Source organism: Myiozetetes cayanensis, unplaced genomic scaffold (genome assembly GCF_022539395.1).
Source record: "Myiozetetes cayanensis isolate MyiCay16 unplaced genomic scaffold, myiCay2020 scf7, whole genome shotgun sequence".
NCBI classification, from domain to species: domain Eukaryota; kingdom Metazoa; phylum Chordata; class Aves; order Passeriformes; family Tyrannidae; genus Myiozetetes; species Myiozetetes cayanensis.
The window spans coordinates 52,319,358-52,336,024 of record NW_026087964.1 but is presented as its reverse complement, the minus strand read 5'-3'; the positions used below and the strand labels follow the sequence as shown (position 1 = coordinate 52,336,024).

At 40.5% G+C, this 16,667-nt stretch overlaps 1 long non-coding RNA gene across 1 annotated transcript in view; it reads left to right on the top strand.

Moving 5' to 3' along the window:
- Positions 1–403: 403 nt before the first annotated feature.
- The window catches only part of LOC126652073 (uncharacterized), a 164,604-nt gene continuing 148,340 nt past the window's right edge, over positions 404–16,667 (top strand). Inside the window, exon 1 of the long non-coding RNA XR_007631867.1 lies at positions 404–483. This is a non-coding gene — a long non-coding RNA (uncharacterized LOC126652073). The remainder of the gene's footprint in view (positions 484–16,667) is intronic.

The following is a 16,667-nucleotide window of genomic DNA, read 5'->3' as shown; positions in this document are numbered from 1 at the left end:
ATTAATATATACTTGCTTGTGTATCCTGCCTGTGCAAGTCTTGTGTAACAACAGTGCTCTGAAATTGTGTGGTCCATCATCTCCACTTGCTCACGGGGCATCACTGATATTCATGAACTCACTCTGTATTGTTGTCAGAGTGCAAGTTTTGCAAATAAGCAAGCATGAAGGGAAAAGCATCTAAATCCTTTAGCTGCACAAAATATAAAGCCCCTGTACATACAGTAAAGAGGTTGTGCCTTCTGTGATCCTCTAACTGGCCAAACCAACAGTCCCTTTGTGCTTCTGATGACTTGGAGCAGGACTCATGTTGCCTATCCTTCCTCTGATTTCTCTCCAGATGGTGAAGACTTCCTCCCACCAAGAACAGGTCACAACCTTCATGACCACTGTCCTGCATAATGTTGTGTGCTAGACTAATAGGTGTGTGAGGCCTGGACAATCACCTTGCTGGTGGCACACAGAAGTGAAATACTGCAGGAGGTAAGAGGCCTTTTTTTTTTCTCTTTTGGATTTTTTTTCCTTCTTGCTGATGAAGAGCTTTTACTGACATAGGACAGCCTGGCCACTGTTGTCAAGGGACTCTGCCTGTCAATTTGCGGGTAACTTGCTTTAGTGAAACTATTCCTCTGATCTCAGGTGTGTTAAGCTGACAAGATAATGGAAATTAGCCTTATTTGGCCAGTGGTCCAGGATAAAAATTCTTCTTTTGGAAACTACTACTGCAATTTCTAGCATGGAGAATCTTGCAATAGGAGCAGCTGGGACTTTTTGTAACAGTGGCCAAGTTTGGAAAGGTTTGCATGGCTCAACCAGCCACTGAGGTGACAACTAGAGTGTGTGTGACTCCATCATCAGCTGGGGATGAGCCTTTACCAGCATTCAGTGCTCATGTCTCTGCCTGTTTTTTTCACTGTCCTAGAACCTTATCTGAGGAGAAAGTAAGAGCATATTTTTAAAAAAAGTCCTTTCCCTCTCCTTTTACCAAGGCTTTGGAATAGTGTAGCTGCTGAAGCTTTGGGGCAGTGAAACTTCGAAAGGTGCAACCTAACTGGGGTCCAAAAGCTGTGTTGCTTATTACAGAATTAAGACAGGACATGTGTTTTAAATAACACAAATACAGAACTTTTTACATCATCAAAGCTTATGTTTGATTATGAAGATAAAATCACTTCAACTTACAAATAGCTGCCATAACTTTTATTGGAGAATTTAATATCAAACAAAGGCTCTTGAAAAACCTTTAAGATGACTTGTAACGAAAACCAAAATTGCAGTTTTATTATTGAAAATAACTTGATTGGTTAAGATGTCTATTTCTTGCTTGACTTCCCACCTGCCACTTTGTCCTTAAATAAAACCTGAATGACAGTCCTCCTTCCAAGAAGAAGTCTTTCCACCTTTAAGACCAAAAGGTGCAAGTAGCATTTAAGTATGTATTTATGAAGGTAGTGCTTAGCGTGAGCTGTGTTTTTAGAGTTTTTTGAAACAAGAATGGGAAGTACATTGTCTTATTTGCTAGACATTAGTCTTGCACGTTTGAAATCCAAAACAAGTTAGTACTTTTTGAAGCTGTTTTGTTAACTGGAAAGGAACATGGTTGGAAGAATCAACTACTGTGTACGTATTAAGACAGGAGAGTTCTTGCTTTAAGCCAGGCCAGTTTTCTACCTGCGTTGCTGAGAGCTGTTGTGTGAAACACAGCTTGGGTAGGCACTGGTCAGAGTGAGAGTGCTAAATCCTGCAAAGTTTTGCAGGTGTTTGTGTCGTTTGCTTGTGCTAACGACTGAACTTGAATCCAGGATGTGTTGCTGCCAAAGTCTGCAGAGGCATTCGTTGCATTGTCCTTCCTGTGAGTGAGAAATAGTGTCATGCTGAAGATCTGGACCGACATGACCAGTAGGTTGGTAAAGGAGTAGCTATAGAGACAAAAGGAAGAAATGCTACTACCTATGCTTTTCAGCATTAATAACATCCTGATCCAGTGATCTCTCATACATACCTGGAAGTAAAGTGCTAAATTCCCACACTATCCTGGATATGTCAGAGTGAAGGGGCATCCAGGATGCAGGTACAGAAGAGGTGAACAGGAATGTGCTTGATGTTATGCTGGCCACAGGTTTCCTGGCTGCCTGGACTGCCTGCAGAATACTTTCTTGTCTACAGAAGTGCAATATTAAGCTTTGAGTGGACAACTGATAATTTAGAGGGTAATTTATAGTGTTTTCACATCCCCTTATATAAAATGTCTTGTTTATTTTCCTGATTATTCATTTCAACTGTACATATGATTAAAAATAATGAATGTTATTAATTTTTATCATTAGTACTATCATTACGCCTACTCATATCCTTTGATATTATTGCAAAAATTATCTTTAATAGTTTTAATAGGAGCTATTCCCCATGCTAATGAGAATATAAATCAAAGTATTAAACAAGGTAGAAAGGAAAGTTTTGAACTGTATTCTGAAACTGAATCCCCTCTGCTCAGTAGGTACCTTGAGGTTTTGCTCAGAAGAATATTTATGTATGTCTCATCCATGTTCTTGCACAAGGGAGTTTAACAACTTGACTGGCATCACTCAAACTGTCTGTGGCAGTAGGAAGACAAATTCAAAAAGGCAGGAGAAAGAGCAGCTAGGCTATTAGTGAGCTCTATTCTTGCATAGGTCAGGAGGTTTTATTTCACTGGCTGCAACAAGGGGAGGTAGGCTGAGTACTCTGGGGGAATCCCAACTGAAGGACTTGAGCATGAAGTATGGGCAAGAAGCCTGAGCTCTGGTATTGAGTAGATATCAGTCACTGAATTCCATAGGAGCATGCAACAGGATTCCCTGTTTAATTACCAGCATTCCATCTGTTAAAGTTGAGACATAGCAAAAAGGAATAAATAACCCCTCTGGTAATCTTCCAAAGGATGTCTTCTAAACATGATAAACTATCTCTGCCCTCTTGTTGTCCTCTGTTGCTTTGCTGTTTGTAACGGAGCAAAGCCTAGCAAGGATGTGGTGCTGGCAAGGGATCAGAAAGTCAGGCTGGCTTCCTGTGCTTTTTTGTTTTATTGGGTGTTTCACCCAATAGCAGTTAAAATGCCATTAATTTTTGCAAGGCTTTTTTTTATTATTTTTGCAGTAAATATTGAACTAGATCTCACTTCATACAGCACAACGCTCTTGCCAATATGAGCAAAAGCAATATAGCAGAAAATACTTTGGCATGTTTTCTGTGTTCCTAAAATTTCCTGTTCAGAGTTGAGTTCCCTGCTCTAAGAGGATTGCAGACTGTTTGCTATGGAGTCTGCTAATGAAAGGTTTTCAGATACTCAGTTAAAGCTAATTGTTGCTAGGCTTGTCACAATTTTTGAGGCCAAGGACGTTGCTGCTCTGCATGGGGGAATCTGTTATTGCCAAGAATGAAGCTGCTAGAAAACAAAAGTCAAGAAGTGCAAAGAAAACAGCTTTGTGCACCTAACCTATTGCTAGCCGAACACTGTGAGAAACTGTGGGCTTTACAACTGGATTATGCTGGATGCATCTCTGAGGTTTTGGCTTTCTTTCTCCTCATTCCATGATGAACCTCTGTCTTGGGAGAACAGCAGTGATGTAGCTGATAACTCTATAATGGTTTTGTTTCTATATATGGGGTGGAAAGTAAGACCTGTTGAGAAACTCCTCACATGATGAAAATAGGACAACAAATGAAGCTGTTGAGGGGAGAGTTTAAAAATATTTTTCCTTGCAGAAATTAATTAACCTGTGGATCTCACTACTAGAGAATGCTCTGGAGACTATTAGTAAAACTTCAGAAAGTTTTAGTCAAGTTAATGAACATGTTTAATATCTCTGAATGCAGTTAATGCTCTGGATAAAACCTCTCAAGGGAAGACTCATCTCTTACCTGTCGAAGTGAAAAGATGTTGCAGAGTAAAAATTTGTATTGATCCTTACTCTAAATAACTACTAGGTAGAAGACATCAGCTAGCTGGACTTCAGTCTAATCCAGAACACATCCTCATAGCTTCCTGTTCCTAGACTTTGAGGACAGCTGGTTCCTCAGCAATATAGAAGATAGCCTGAGCCTGGTGAATTGGAGCTGCATTCTATATAGAACTGGTACCAGCAGTGCTGGGAGGCAAGAGACTCTTGCAGGGAGGGTGACCAGAGCTAAGTGACTTGGCCAAGGTCATTTTGGAAGCCAGCACCAGTCAATCTGAACCTGGGTCAGTGGTGCCCTGAGGCAACATGGGAAGTGCCCCTCGGTCCTTTCAGTCCGCAACCCCCTCTATTGGTCCATGCATGGTAAGTGCTCCCCTTACAGCGGTATAAGTCACATCGGGGGATAAATGCCTTCAAATCTATGGCTTCAATAATAGCCTGTAATGGAGACCAGCTTCAAAAACTTCTTTTTAATGTTAGACAACACTTCTGCATTAGTAGTGCTTTTTTGCAAGAGGAAATGAAAACTATACAAGCAAATGGGGAGAATTACAGATGCATTTTCTCCTCGCCCTTAGTGAATGAGGTCTTTGGTGTCAGTCATCTTTCAAACTAGTTGATCGTATATAATCATGTGTCTATCTGGGAGCATCTCTGGTTTGAATAGCAACAGCTCCCTCTGTCTGCCTCGAGTAAATGGTGGGCTGTTGCACATCAACAGATGATGCCATTTTCTTGTTTCCTGCCCAGTGAAATTCACTCTTTCTGGGTATGTTTGCAGCTTAAATGGATTAAGTTTGAGAAGGTTTTAGATTTTCTTTGTATATTTTTAGGAGTGGCTGTAAACTTTTTGCTGTTACTTCCACTTCCAGTTTATGAATGGAATACTTGTTTAAAAAAAAGGGAGGTGTGGGGGTGTGGAGGGGTTACAGCTTGCATTAGCGCAAGAGACTATTTTCTGTTCAAAGGGAGCTTTGAACAACCCGTGAATTACTGTCACATTGAATGTGTCTCTGGAGATTTGAAAGTTTTATACCCTCTTCCAAAGTGCCGCTATTGTCTGTGTAACAAATGTGAGCTGAACTGTTCTGTTAAAAGTAAGTCATGCACACTTAAGAACATAATAGTAGTTCAGCGTTAACAATGCTGCTACATTCATTTCAGCAAACTGTTACTGTAGTACAACTGAAGCTCTAGCAAACCATTTACCTTGTGATGAAGAGCCAGCATGCGATTAAAGGCATACTATTAACATTTCCTAGCTCTCTTCTCACTCTGACATTTGTCCTGTATTAGGTTTTTTGATCACAATCTCAGCAGAAGACTTTACCACGCATAGCAAGCACTTGAAGTTTTCACAAAGCTGCCTATAAAGGATACATCGTATCTCATCTGGTATTTGCTGCAATAGGTAAAGGAGAAACAATAACCTGGCTGAACTTTGTTTTGTATTAAAATATTTTGCCCAAGAATTTGCTGCCATTGTTAGGTTTTTTCAACATATGAAAATAGCTAGGGCTCCATCTTCAAAGTACAACATAGATGATGACTTGATGCAGCTCTGCTACTAGAAAGTGTTTGCAGTGCATTGGAATGCAGAGTTTATTCAGATGACAAGCCATAAATTCTTATTTTCTACCACAGAAAGAAAGTTTGGGAGAGTTTGTGGGAGATGTGGTCCATCCAGAATGCATCAGATTTAGGTGACACATACAGTTCCTTAAACTGGCTACGGTTCCTGCAAGTTTTTGCTGTAGTCTTTCTGAAGAAGTCTTTCAGTTCTAGAGTTTCAATCTGTGAGAAATTTTCCTCTTAACATTGAACACTCAACTGGATGGAGAAATACATTTTTCTGTTAGGTTGCTGTTGCCTCTTCATTGAATAGGAACAAGGTATTTTCCTGAGTTTTCCCCAGGCATCTATATTAAAACAAACAAAAACCCCAACAACAAAAACAAACAAATAAAACCCAAACAAAACCACAACAGTCCCCCCCACCACACCATATTTCAAAAAAAATACCCCAAAATAAAACAATAATTGAAAAAAACCAGTTCAACAATGTCTTGTTTTGCTGCCATTTGTGAGTTATGCTTTTGGAGTGAATTACTAAGGTTGTCTTGGCATGTGTGTGCATGGTCAGAGGTGTAAGAAAAGTGGCAATAGATATAGAGCTGCGTTTTGTGACATGTCTCAAACAAGCGTGTATGCTTACACTTCAGTAAAGTCTTTTATAAGGGAAACCATTTGTAGAGTCCTCTGGTCTTTCATGCTTTATAACCAGGCCTGAAGGATGGGGTTTAGGGGCATGTAACTTGTGGAAGACAGAATTAAAGCTTTGGCAGAACTAAAATGTGCTCACAAATTTGTTAGCATGTACCATTAGCTACTGAAGCTGTTTTAGCACCCAAGTCTCTCCTTGGAGGTGACAGTCCCACCATGGATGCTCTTGTTGGATGTTCCCTTCTGGATTTAACTCCTATGCTTCAGACTCTGTAATTATACATATAAAATAAAATCCCTTTACATTGAAAAGGCTACTTCAAATTAATTAGAAATTTCATGGTTTTTCTTCTTCCTCAGTAAGTGTCAGATTCAATAAACATTCTTGAATGAAAATAAGTAGCTACTAGGGGGGTGGGAAAGAACTTAAACTGTACAGCTCCCTGACAGTCCATTCAGCCTCAGGGTACGTGGCTAAATTATTAATTTGGTCATTGCCCTTCAAGTGCCTTTTATTTTTTTGAAGCCCTCTGCCTAACTGCTGCTTGCCAGCAGGATGACTGCAGCCTGCCTGCCTGCCTGGCTGTGGTCATGTCACTCTGGTCACCCAAAAGTTACTGTGTAAGGCTGCTAGTCTCTTCAGCTTGAGCTGAGCCTGAATCTGATGCTGTGCCCAACAGAAAAGTCTAGTGTGATACATGGTATGCTCCATGTAGTTCTCTAACAAGGGTATCTCAAATTGTTTCCTATAGTCAAAATACTAATTTCCCTGGAAATCTTTTCTGAATCTGTACAATTTCTTCCAGTGAAGCTCTCCTTAATGCAAGTTCTGTATGTAGAGATCTTGTTTTGATGAAACAATGGGGAGTTTGTACACATACATATAGAGAAAGTAATCCTAACAAGCCTTAATTAGAATGGGAAACATTATGGTCCTTAAAGAATTCTGTTCCTATGAAACTTAGTCATGCTACACTCTTCTAAAAGCTGTAATGTAAATTTGACCATAGAAAAGCAGCACATGGTAACTGCTTTTATGTAAGAAATCATCCTGCTCCCAGTGGTGTTGATAACAGACCTGTTGGTTAAAGCAGGGGGAGGTAGATGAACAGCCCCTTATTAATGACATAATGAGGGCTGTAGGGCTTGGTGAGCTGTTTTGTGGTTAGTTGAAGTTTTCAAAGCTGTTTTGCATGTAACTAAGTCTATGGTGAGTTCTGTTCTTTTTCTGTTCCCAAATAACCTCGTCACCTCACTGATTGTGGTTGGGCTTGGTGTTCTTTTGAGACCAAAGAGCGGATGTTATAGGGAGACAGATACTTTGCTAGAGTGTACCAGTTAGGTGAATCTAGCTAGATGGATTGGAAACATTGATCTAGGATACAACTATGTGTTCCCTATGCTGTACTACTACACCAGATGTCTGGCATCTCCTTCCTGTTGTGTTGGCATTGCTTGCATGAGCACCCGCTTGGTTTCAAAGCCAGCTGGCTGCAGGGAATCCTCTGATATGCCCTTTGGGATTACTGGTCCCAGAGCACAGCCTTGATGCCTGCAAAACCTGGAGAGTCAGCCAAGAGACATTGAAGTCTGTGTGCTTGGGCTGTGGGTGCCTGAGATAGTCTTTAAAGCCCAGGGGGAACATTTCCAAATTTAACTGGTACTTTGGATCTCTCATGAACTATTTGAGTAACTGTAGCTGTACTGTTTATGGTTGGGTGGAAAGAAAACTGGGTTTGTTTTTCATGTCAGTGAAATCTATATTGCCGTTCCAAGGGGAAGTGAATGTAATTCCCAGATAGTTTGGCACTCAGAGTTTTGAGGGCCATATCTGTTGGCTACAGTGCCAAAGAATCATAAGGTCCTTCCCATGTGCCTTGAACTTGTGTTTTGGGAATTAAATCCTCCATGCATGCAGGCAATCCAGGAACAGAGACTGTTCATCTTCTGTCTGAAGGATGGAGGGGAGAAATTGTTTCCTCATGCACATTTGATGGTGAGCATAAGAAAGCCAGGGTGAACCCATCTGTCCCTTAGAAAAGACTTTTGCAGTGAATGAGGACCCAGGGAACTAGAAGGGAAAGGAAATATGTCTAGGAACAATGTGTAAGCTGGCCTTTAAAAGCATCTCCTGGCTGGTGCCACCAGCACCCGCCTCTGTGGCACAAAGGTGGCAAGCAGTTATCCAGGCTTGTCAGCTACTGCAGCAAGCATGAGGGAAATGGGCTAGAGCACAGCCTGTCCATCTTCCACCTTTGGGAAGTACCCGGTTTTTGACATCCAGCCCTATGGGGGGATTCTCCCCCCAGAGCTGAGGCCCCATGTGAAGCACGAACATCAAATGAGGTTTGAACTGAAGGAAAAGCCAGAGGCCTTGACCAGTCTCTGCTTACTCCATGAGTGCTGCTGTTGCCCCTGGCTTGCTGTCTACTCATCTGCACCTACAGGGTTGTAAGCTGTAAAGAAATCATGTTTAGTCTGAGCCCAAAAGCACAGCTAGGCTTTGTGTGTACTTTATAAAGGCCATGAATTGAGCTCTTGTGCCAACCTTTTTGTGATTTACTTCTCATTGTTTCTCCTTCTCCAGGAATTCCTCCTCTGAATTGCCAGCTCTGTTAACAGGGAGCTCTGTGTTGCAGATTTTCCATTAGTACAAGTCTTGATGCTTTTGTGCAGGAAAACTGGACCACTGTGGAGGCCTGTCACTGCCTCTATGTATTGCTATAGCTACTGGAGTCATGCTGAAGGGTTACTGCTTGGTTTTGGGAGGAGAAAGAATAACTTGCTCCAAATAGTCTGCAGCATTGGGTGTAAGCTAATTTCTGGGACAGCATGGAAATCCGAGGTATGAGAGAGACTGTCAGACCAAGCACAAATTATTTGCTTTTACTCTCAATTTTGTGGTTTAGGTCTGTGAGGGGTTTATTCATTCATAAGCCTTCTGTTACCAGTTCTGAGTAGGTTTTTAATTGTTTATACTCTAATGACGTGAAAAAGGATTAGGCACTAAAATCCAGCTGCAAAGGTGTTTCTTCTAATCACTTGTTACAACTTGAGTTTGCTGCTATGGTCAGACCTGAAGAATGCCGATACAATAGACTAACATAATTCTGTCTCACTTTTCAGCAACAATCACTATAAACTGCTCAGGATGATTTTGATTAGTAGTGATGGAGTTACGACACGTGCAGCCTTCATGTGTTTGTCTTTCAAAATAGTCAAGGTGACTATGTCACACTATCAGCATTAAAAGTTCTTGATAATTCTACTCTTGAAAGCAACCAGCATCTCCTTCTCTACAGAAGAGTGAGGGAAGCTTCTACTGCTGGAACTCAGCCAGGTACTGTTTCTGTTTTGGAGCTGTGATGCACTGATTGTAAATACAAGATAGCAGTTTCTACTGCTTGTGGGTTTAGCTATGGCAGAAGAGCAAAGACAAGGCTATGCAAAGCAGGAATTCCAGGGAGGGATTAATTTACCCATCCATGGAGCAAGTGTCTAAGCAATGGTTTAAGCTCCCTCTGATATAATAAGAGTGGGTTATCTGTGAGAGTCACTTGATTTCTTTAAAATAACTAGCTTAGCCTAGATGCCTGACTTTTAGCCATTTAGTGTTGGGTAAGATGATCCTCTTCTGCATATCTATATTAAGAAACAAGCTGTTGATTTTTTCCCCAGTTTTTCATTCTTAATAATGACAGGATTTCAAAGGATATTCTAGCAAAAGTAGAAACTGATGTGGGATATTTCCACTCACCTATCCCTTTCTGACGCCAAAGCCCGCTTTGCAGATAGAAACCTGAGAATATTATTGAGTTCTTGGTTGTGCTAAACCCCAAGAAAATATTGAATGTCCATATATTTGAATAGTGAAATGCAAGACAAACAATATTAAATAATGACAGGTGTCTGCACAAGGTAATCCTCAGGGAAAATGTATTGCATTCCCTGAATGTCAATAAACCCAACTTTATACGTGGAGGTCTGAGGAATCAATAAAACCTTACTTTTGTTCTGACAAGTGGTATCTCATTTAATGCTTGCCTATGAAGGGCCTTTTTTATCTCCTGAGGTCTCTGAACTCCGCTTTGTCCCTAATTTCCTTGTACACACCCGTTTTGAGTTAATTAGTTAATATGATGCTGTCTAAATGTGAGTCTGTCAGATTCACTTCACAAAAGACAGGCTGTTTCTTAGGAAGCTGTGTTCAGCTAGGAGAAAGAAACTGTGATCTTGAGGTGGTATTTGCAGTTAGGCACCCTAGTACCATAGAAAGTTGGAGGACCAATCAGTTGGCTGCATCTATCCCAACTTTAAAATAAGGAGCTTTTAGAAAGATCTTTGGAAAGTAAGAAAGAATAGAAAAAAACAAGGCTGTCTCCTTCTCTTGAACAGGTTTGTTTATTCATAGTCTATCCCAGAAATCCAACAAAAATAAAATTACTGTAAATAAGAAGGGGACCTATGAAGGCTTCTGCTGACATTGGTAATCTTGGTACTGTGTCCTTAAAGTGAGCATGAGGAGTCAGCCACAGCCTTGAGGTCTCTGGTTTTAAAATTAGTTTTAATAGGGCACAGTAAATAGACTGGAAGCATACAATGCTATGAATAGTAAAAGATTAGGTGTGGTGGTTGAGACAGATTAAATGAAGTGCTATAGATAAATAAGGCCATACTAAAGATATGTTTCATTTCTTGGGTTTGAGGTGGGGCATTTGGCTGATTTTCCTTCTCCCAGTTAACACTGCTTCATTCTTCTGGAATAAAACTGAAGCTGAATCAGGACCTTGCTGGGTCTCCAAGATCAGCCAAGAACTGTAAGTGTGGCTGGCTGTCCAGGGTTTTCCATACCAATTTTCACATTATTCCCTCTTTATCATCACAGTTAAAACTCTTTTCACATTCCAAGGCAGAGAAAACTTTGTGGGGTTCAGGTTTTGATGCATAATTCAATCTTCAAAGTCCAAAACAAGCATGCAGAAATCAAAGGCTTGACATGAAGTAAGTGATTTGATTCTGCAAATAGCAGTGCAGTGGTTCTTCCGTTGAAGAGGATATATTGCCTTTAGGATTTACTGCAATCAAGGCAGTCACTTGCTGGATATTGATAATTTAGCTACTGCCTCTCTGGAAAAAGTAATTCACTAACTGCTGTATAACAGTCTTCTCAGGAGTTGCTCCCCAGCTGCTTTTCTTGGAGTTCTTTCTTTCAGTTTTACATATGTTTATGTATATTATTTTTCCTTTGCATAAGATTTCCGACAACAAGTGGAATTCTTGTGCTGGAAAGCAGTATTCCCACTTTAAATAGTCACAAATCCACTTTTTGGGAGGAGGCAAAGGCAGGAGCACGGCAGTATACACGTAGCTAGACCACTGAGTGGAGCCCCTGGTGGTCTAGTGGTAAGGGCGCGGTGCTGTCACCTCCGAGGCCCGGGTTCGATTCCCGGTCAGGGATACTCCCGGGCAGATGGAGCTCGTTAGCCCTTAAATAGGCAACCCACCTACGTCCTAAGGACCTCGCTGCCACCGTCCAAGCTCGCTTGGCCCCGGCAGATGAACCTTAGGATTAAAGGGTGGGCTCAGTTCCGTGCACACTGTGTCTCACCTAAAAAATCCAATGCGCAGGCTGGAAAGTGTAAAGACCTTCCCCGGATCTTCACTCGCAAAGACTGGCCATTATTAGACCACTGAGCAGACATCTTCTGTTCTTGCTGAGTAAGACTGGCTGGGAATGGAGAGACAACGTGGGGCTGACAGCTAGGCAGATCCCTATAACTAGGCCATGGGTTTTATACATTAAAGTCTGAGAATTTCCAACCACAACATAATTTTTATCTTAATATTGGTTTTTAGCGTTTCTATGCCAGGTGTATCACTGTATATGTCAGATTGCCTCTTGATTCCAGTTTTATTATCTAAAATGTGGTTCCACAGGTTCAGGTGTAAGCGGTGACCTTGCAGCATATAAGTTTACAACTCAAATAGAAATTGACTGTTGTAACTTTGCTGTCTAATCTGCAAGTCCAGCTAATACTGACCCTAAAGGACCAGTTTGGCCATGCTTATTTTAAAGCATTTCTTGAACATATTCTAGTGTCTCCAGTGGTAACTGTTCTTCCAGGGGCACTGTGGGGCTCAAGTGAAACCATGGCATGCTGTTTTCTTCTCCTCCCACTGCCAGCAGGTCAAAGGGCCAGGAAGGGAGCAGGAAGGGGGATAGACTCCTGGAAAAAAAAAAAAATCCACTTATTGCAAAATATTCCCTGGTGTGGAAACTTTATTTCTTTAAGAATCATCTCTTACCTAACATAGAATCATAGAATTAACTGGGTTGGAAGAGACCTTTGAGATCATCAAGTCAAACTCCACTGTGATTACTAGACCATGGCACTCAGTGCCACATCCAGCCTCGTCTTAAAAACCTCCAGGGACGGTGAATCCACCACCTCTCTGGGCAGGTCGTCCCAATGCCTGATCACTCTCTCTGTAAAGAACTTCTTTCTAATATCCAACCTAAACCTCCCTTGACAGAGCTTAAGCCCATGTGTTTGTTAATTGCTGTAGGTGTCCCCAGCTGATAGGTGGCAGCTATTCCATGCCACATCTTCAGCCTTTGCGTGATTTCTGGGAGGAATAGATACCTGGACCCAGACAAGATCCAGGCACTGCAGCAGTAGGCAGCACTGGACTAAGTCTTGCAAAGAATAGGCAAGTTTTGCAGGTGTAAGGCACGCCCAGTAAAGGAGGAGATACCTCCGTAAAAGCCCAATGGACTGGCTATGGTGCCACGTTTGAAAGGGTAGCATGCATAAAAGGGCCTCATGTTCCTACCTGAGACTGACATGTACCTTTGGTGTTCTGCCTGGTCTGTGGAGAGATGGGAGAGATGTGTTCATGCTGATAGTCAGGAGTTCCTCTACTGTCTGAAGCAGGTGAATTCATAGCTGAATTCATAGAGAAATATGCTAAGGTGGAGTCCTCAGTCAGTTATAAATCATTTATGCTTTCTCAGTCCTGTGCTTCCCAGACCTCAATAATTTCATTGTTCCAGCTGAACAGGAGTTTTACCTTGTTAAATTCAGGGAGCGCCACTGGTGGCAGCAGTCTTTTATCCTGTCCTTCTCATTTTCTGACAGACCATAATGAATGATTAATCTCAGTGTGTTGCAAAGGGTTCAACTACCTGTTTCTTTTGCCTGTAATAAAATATATGCCATTTGACTGTGCAGCATCTCTATTGGGATTTTTTTTCCCATTTAATCTGCTTTATATTGTGAACGTACTTAAAAAGCTGTTCTATAACTCTGGAAAATGTATTTTTCCCCTATTGTCCTTCTTTATTTTTAATGAACTGATTTCACTATTTTTAATGCACATCAGTGTGTAGGCCTTTATCACCCATCCATGTTAACACTCAAGTTTATTGATTCTAAATATACATTTCACTAGTCTTCAGGATTAGTGTCAAAAATCAAACCACACAGATACACCTCTCATCTACAAGCACAGGTTTTCATGGAGGTATCACATTACAAATCAAATCTTCCCTCAATTCATGGTCTAGAGCAGATCCGCCATGGGTGTAAATTGCTGCAGCTCCATTGGGCTAATCAAGTGGACACCAACAGGGGCTGTGGTCTTCCAGAATGGCATATTTTCTGATATGGCTATATATTGGAATCATGTTAGTACTTAAATAGTTCAAGAGCATGGAAACACTAGGTCATTTCTTTTTTTTTTTTTTAAAGTTATTTTAAAAAATTTCCTTCAGTGTTCTTTTTTTTTTGTTGTTGAAATCCTGAAAGCAGAGTAAGATGGAAAATGAGTTGTACAAAGACATCTTCATAGGAGGCTCAGTTGTTGTTATGCCAAGAGCAGGTAGCTTGATTTACTAATGTATCAATCACTTCAAAATAACATTGTAATTTTATGTTGTAAATTCAATACTTGCTATTTAATACTGCATAAACTATATTGCTAGTTCTCAGGACTAAACATACCATACTAGCTCTATCCAAAATATACTTGTTTGGATAGTTTACAAGTCTAGCGGATTTCTTGCAGCAATTTAACAAAGTCATTCCTGACTGCCTTGCTGCAGTGTGGTTTGTCACAGATTAGCTCTTCAGGTAACTAGGGCTTTACAAGAGGCCCTGAAAAGCCCACTGACTATATAAACATAATTCTGCAACTTGCTTGAATCTTCATGTCTTCAGGAAAGGAGACAAAACCAAAAGAGATTTTTAACTTGTCAGCTTACCTCCCTGGTGCAGCGACTCGCTAGTGTGTTATTTTGCTTTTCTACCTTATTGAAATGCTGTCTCATAAGATGGTGGTATTTTAGGCCAGGAAATGTGTGGGGATCTTTTTTACTAATGGTGTTGTGAACTTTTGTTCACAGCAACTCACCTGCTGCCTGTATAACTACCCCTGGCATTAGTGATGATTTTTAGAAACCTGCAGCTGATTAAATGCTGAGCTAATGTACATTTTTCCATCACTTATGTTCAGATAGTGCAGATGACCTCAGAGGTATCTACTCGTTTTATGGGCACCCTACCTTTGAAGTCATTAGTGCTTAATTTTCACTGCTACTTGCACTCAACAACGTTAGTAGTGGCTTCATGAATTACTAATGTGGTACTTAAAGGTGAAAAAGTAAAGACCTCATCAAATTCTGGATATTTGCATATACACTGCAGATAATTAAGTATCTGAGAGGCAGTGCTTTTTTCTTTCCTCCCCCTTTGCTGTCATGGAATTCAAAAAGCGAGTCTATTTAGTGTCTTTTGCTACTGAGGATTAACCTTTGTTTAAAGCTGTCTGGTCCTATATGATATATCATATGCTGCGTTAACCCTCATTTGCACAACAGCTTCTTGGGTTCCATTGTGTTTACACTGGCAAGCTCCAAGAGGTAATTACAGAGCTCCTTTGAAAGAAATCAAGTGCAGCAGATGAAGTCTTTTCCTGTAAATCAGAAATCGCATATACAGTTTAGTTTAAGAACTCACGGAGTTCATCTTTTTCTTTTCCCTCTGAAATTCTTCTCCATCAAATCAAAAGTAGTTCTTCAAAGCATTGAAGTGTATACTTAGCATTACGCTTTTGAATTCAATAAGACACTTCTGCCTTTACTAAGCAAGCATGTATTTAAACAAAGCACTTAAACACATGCTTAATTATTATTGAGAGAAAAGGTATGGTGTATATATTCTGTTCACATTTAAAAAGGGGAATTTTTCTCTCTAGTATATATGACCTCTTTAAAACAAGAAACATGCTTCTAACTTGACTAATGGGTTTTTTTCTTTTTTAATTGCATTTCAATTCAGTGTGGATAAAAATGGTCTTCTCAGTCAACAGTTTAAATGCCTGTTTTGCCCAATGCCTTCTGAAATCCACTTCAGACATACAGCTTCTTCAAAATAAATAATTGTGCCAGAAGCTATGTTCATCAGCAAACTGTTTTTAGTATCACCTGCATAAACCAAATCACAGATGTTTCAATCAAGGATGATTTTTTTTTTTTTAAAGAAAGGCTTTAAATTGCCTGCTCTGCAGTATAGCATGCTTGCTTGTAATTTAGTGCCTTATCCAGTGTAGTGCCACACAGATTAGTATCTTCTGGAACACAAAAAATGATTAGAAGATTAAAAATCCATATACAATTCCCTGATATTTACAGAATACCAGAAACAGTAGAAAAATGTTTAAATTATTACAATTCTTGTAATCATGTTCAAGACATTTTTTCTGAAGTTTGTTTTACAGTGGGGTATTTTGTTGGCTTTCTTATTTTTTTTTTTCTCCCCAGAATAATGAATTACACTTTGGGTTATGTGAGTTTTTTGAAGTTTCTCAGTTTATTAAGAAGGCATGCATGAGCACTACACAAAGCATTACTTGATAGAGGAACTGGCAGGGATTTTAACTCTTGCCCATCTGAGCTGATTGCTTTAGGGATAGAACTGTGATGTTCTCCATCTTCCCGGTGACAGATATGGCATGACACTTTCAAAAGGGGTCATTCTGTTCTAACTGTAATGGTGGGGCATCCCATCCGTTGAGTTGATGGGATTAGAGAGGGCAAAGTCAGTGAGCAGTGTCAGTGTAACTAAATCACTTCCTGTTTTAAATTGACTTCACATTGTCTGGTTTGGCAGTGCTCATGTACAACTCTGCAGCTTCTTCTGTTGGTACCTTGTGTCACATACCAAGACAAACCAGTGCTCTCTGTTACTAGAGCACAAATATGTGGTGAGGCATAGGCCTTTTGTTCATCTGAAAGGGAGGTGAATTAACACAGCAACTGCAGCATGTGAAAAAATCAGATTGAGGACATGTTAGTAGGTTCTACGGCCATTAACCATTTCTATGGTATAGGAATGAATAGACTTATGCTTTAAGAAGGCAAGAGTGTGGGTATTGTTGCCAGACCCCTTCAGGAAATTGGTGAATAGCAGCCTGTTTGGTTTGTCATAGATCAGCCAGAGAAGTGGA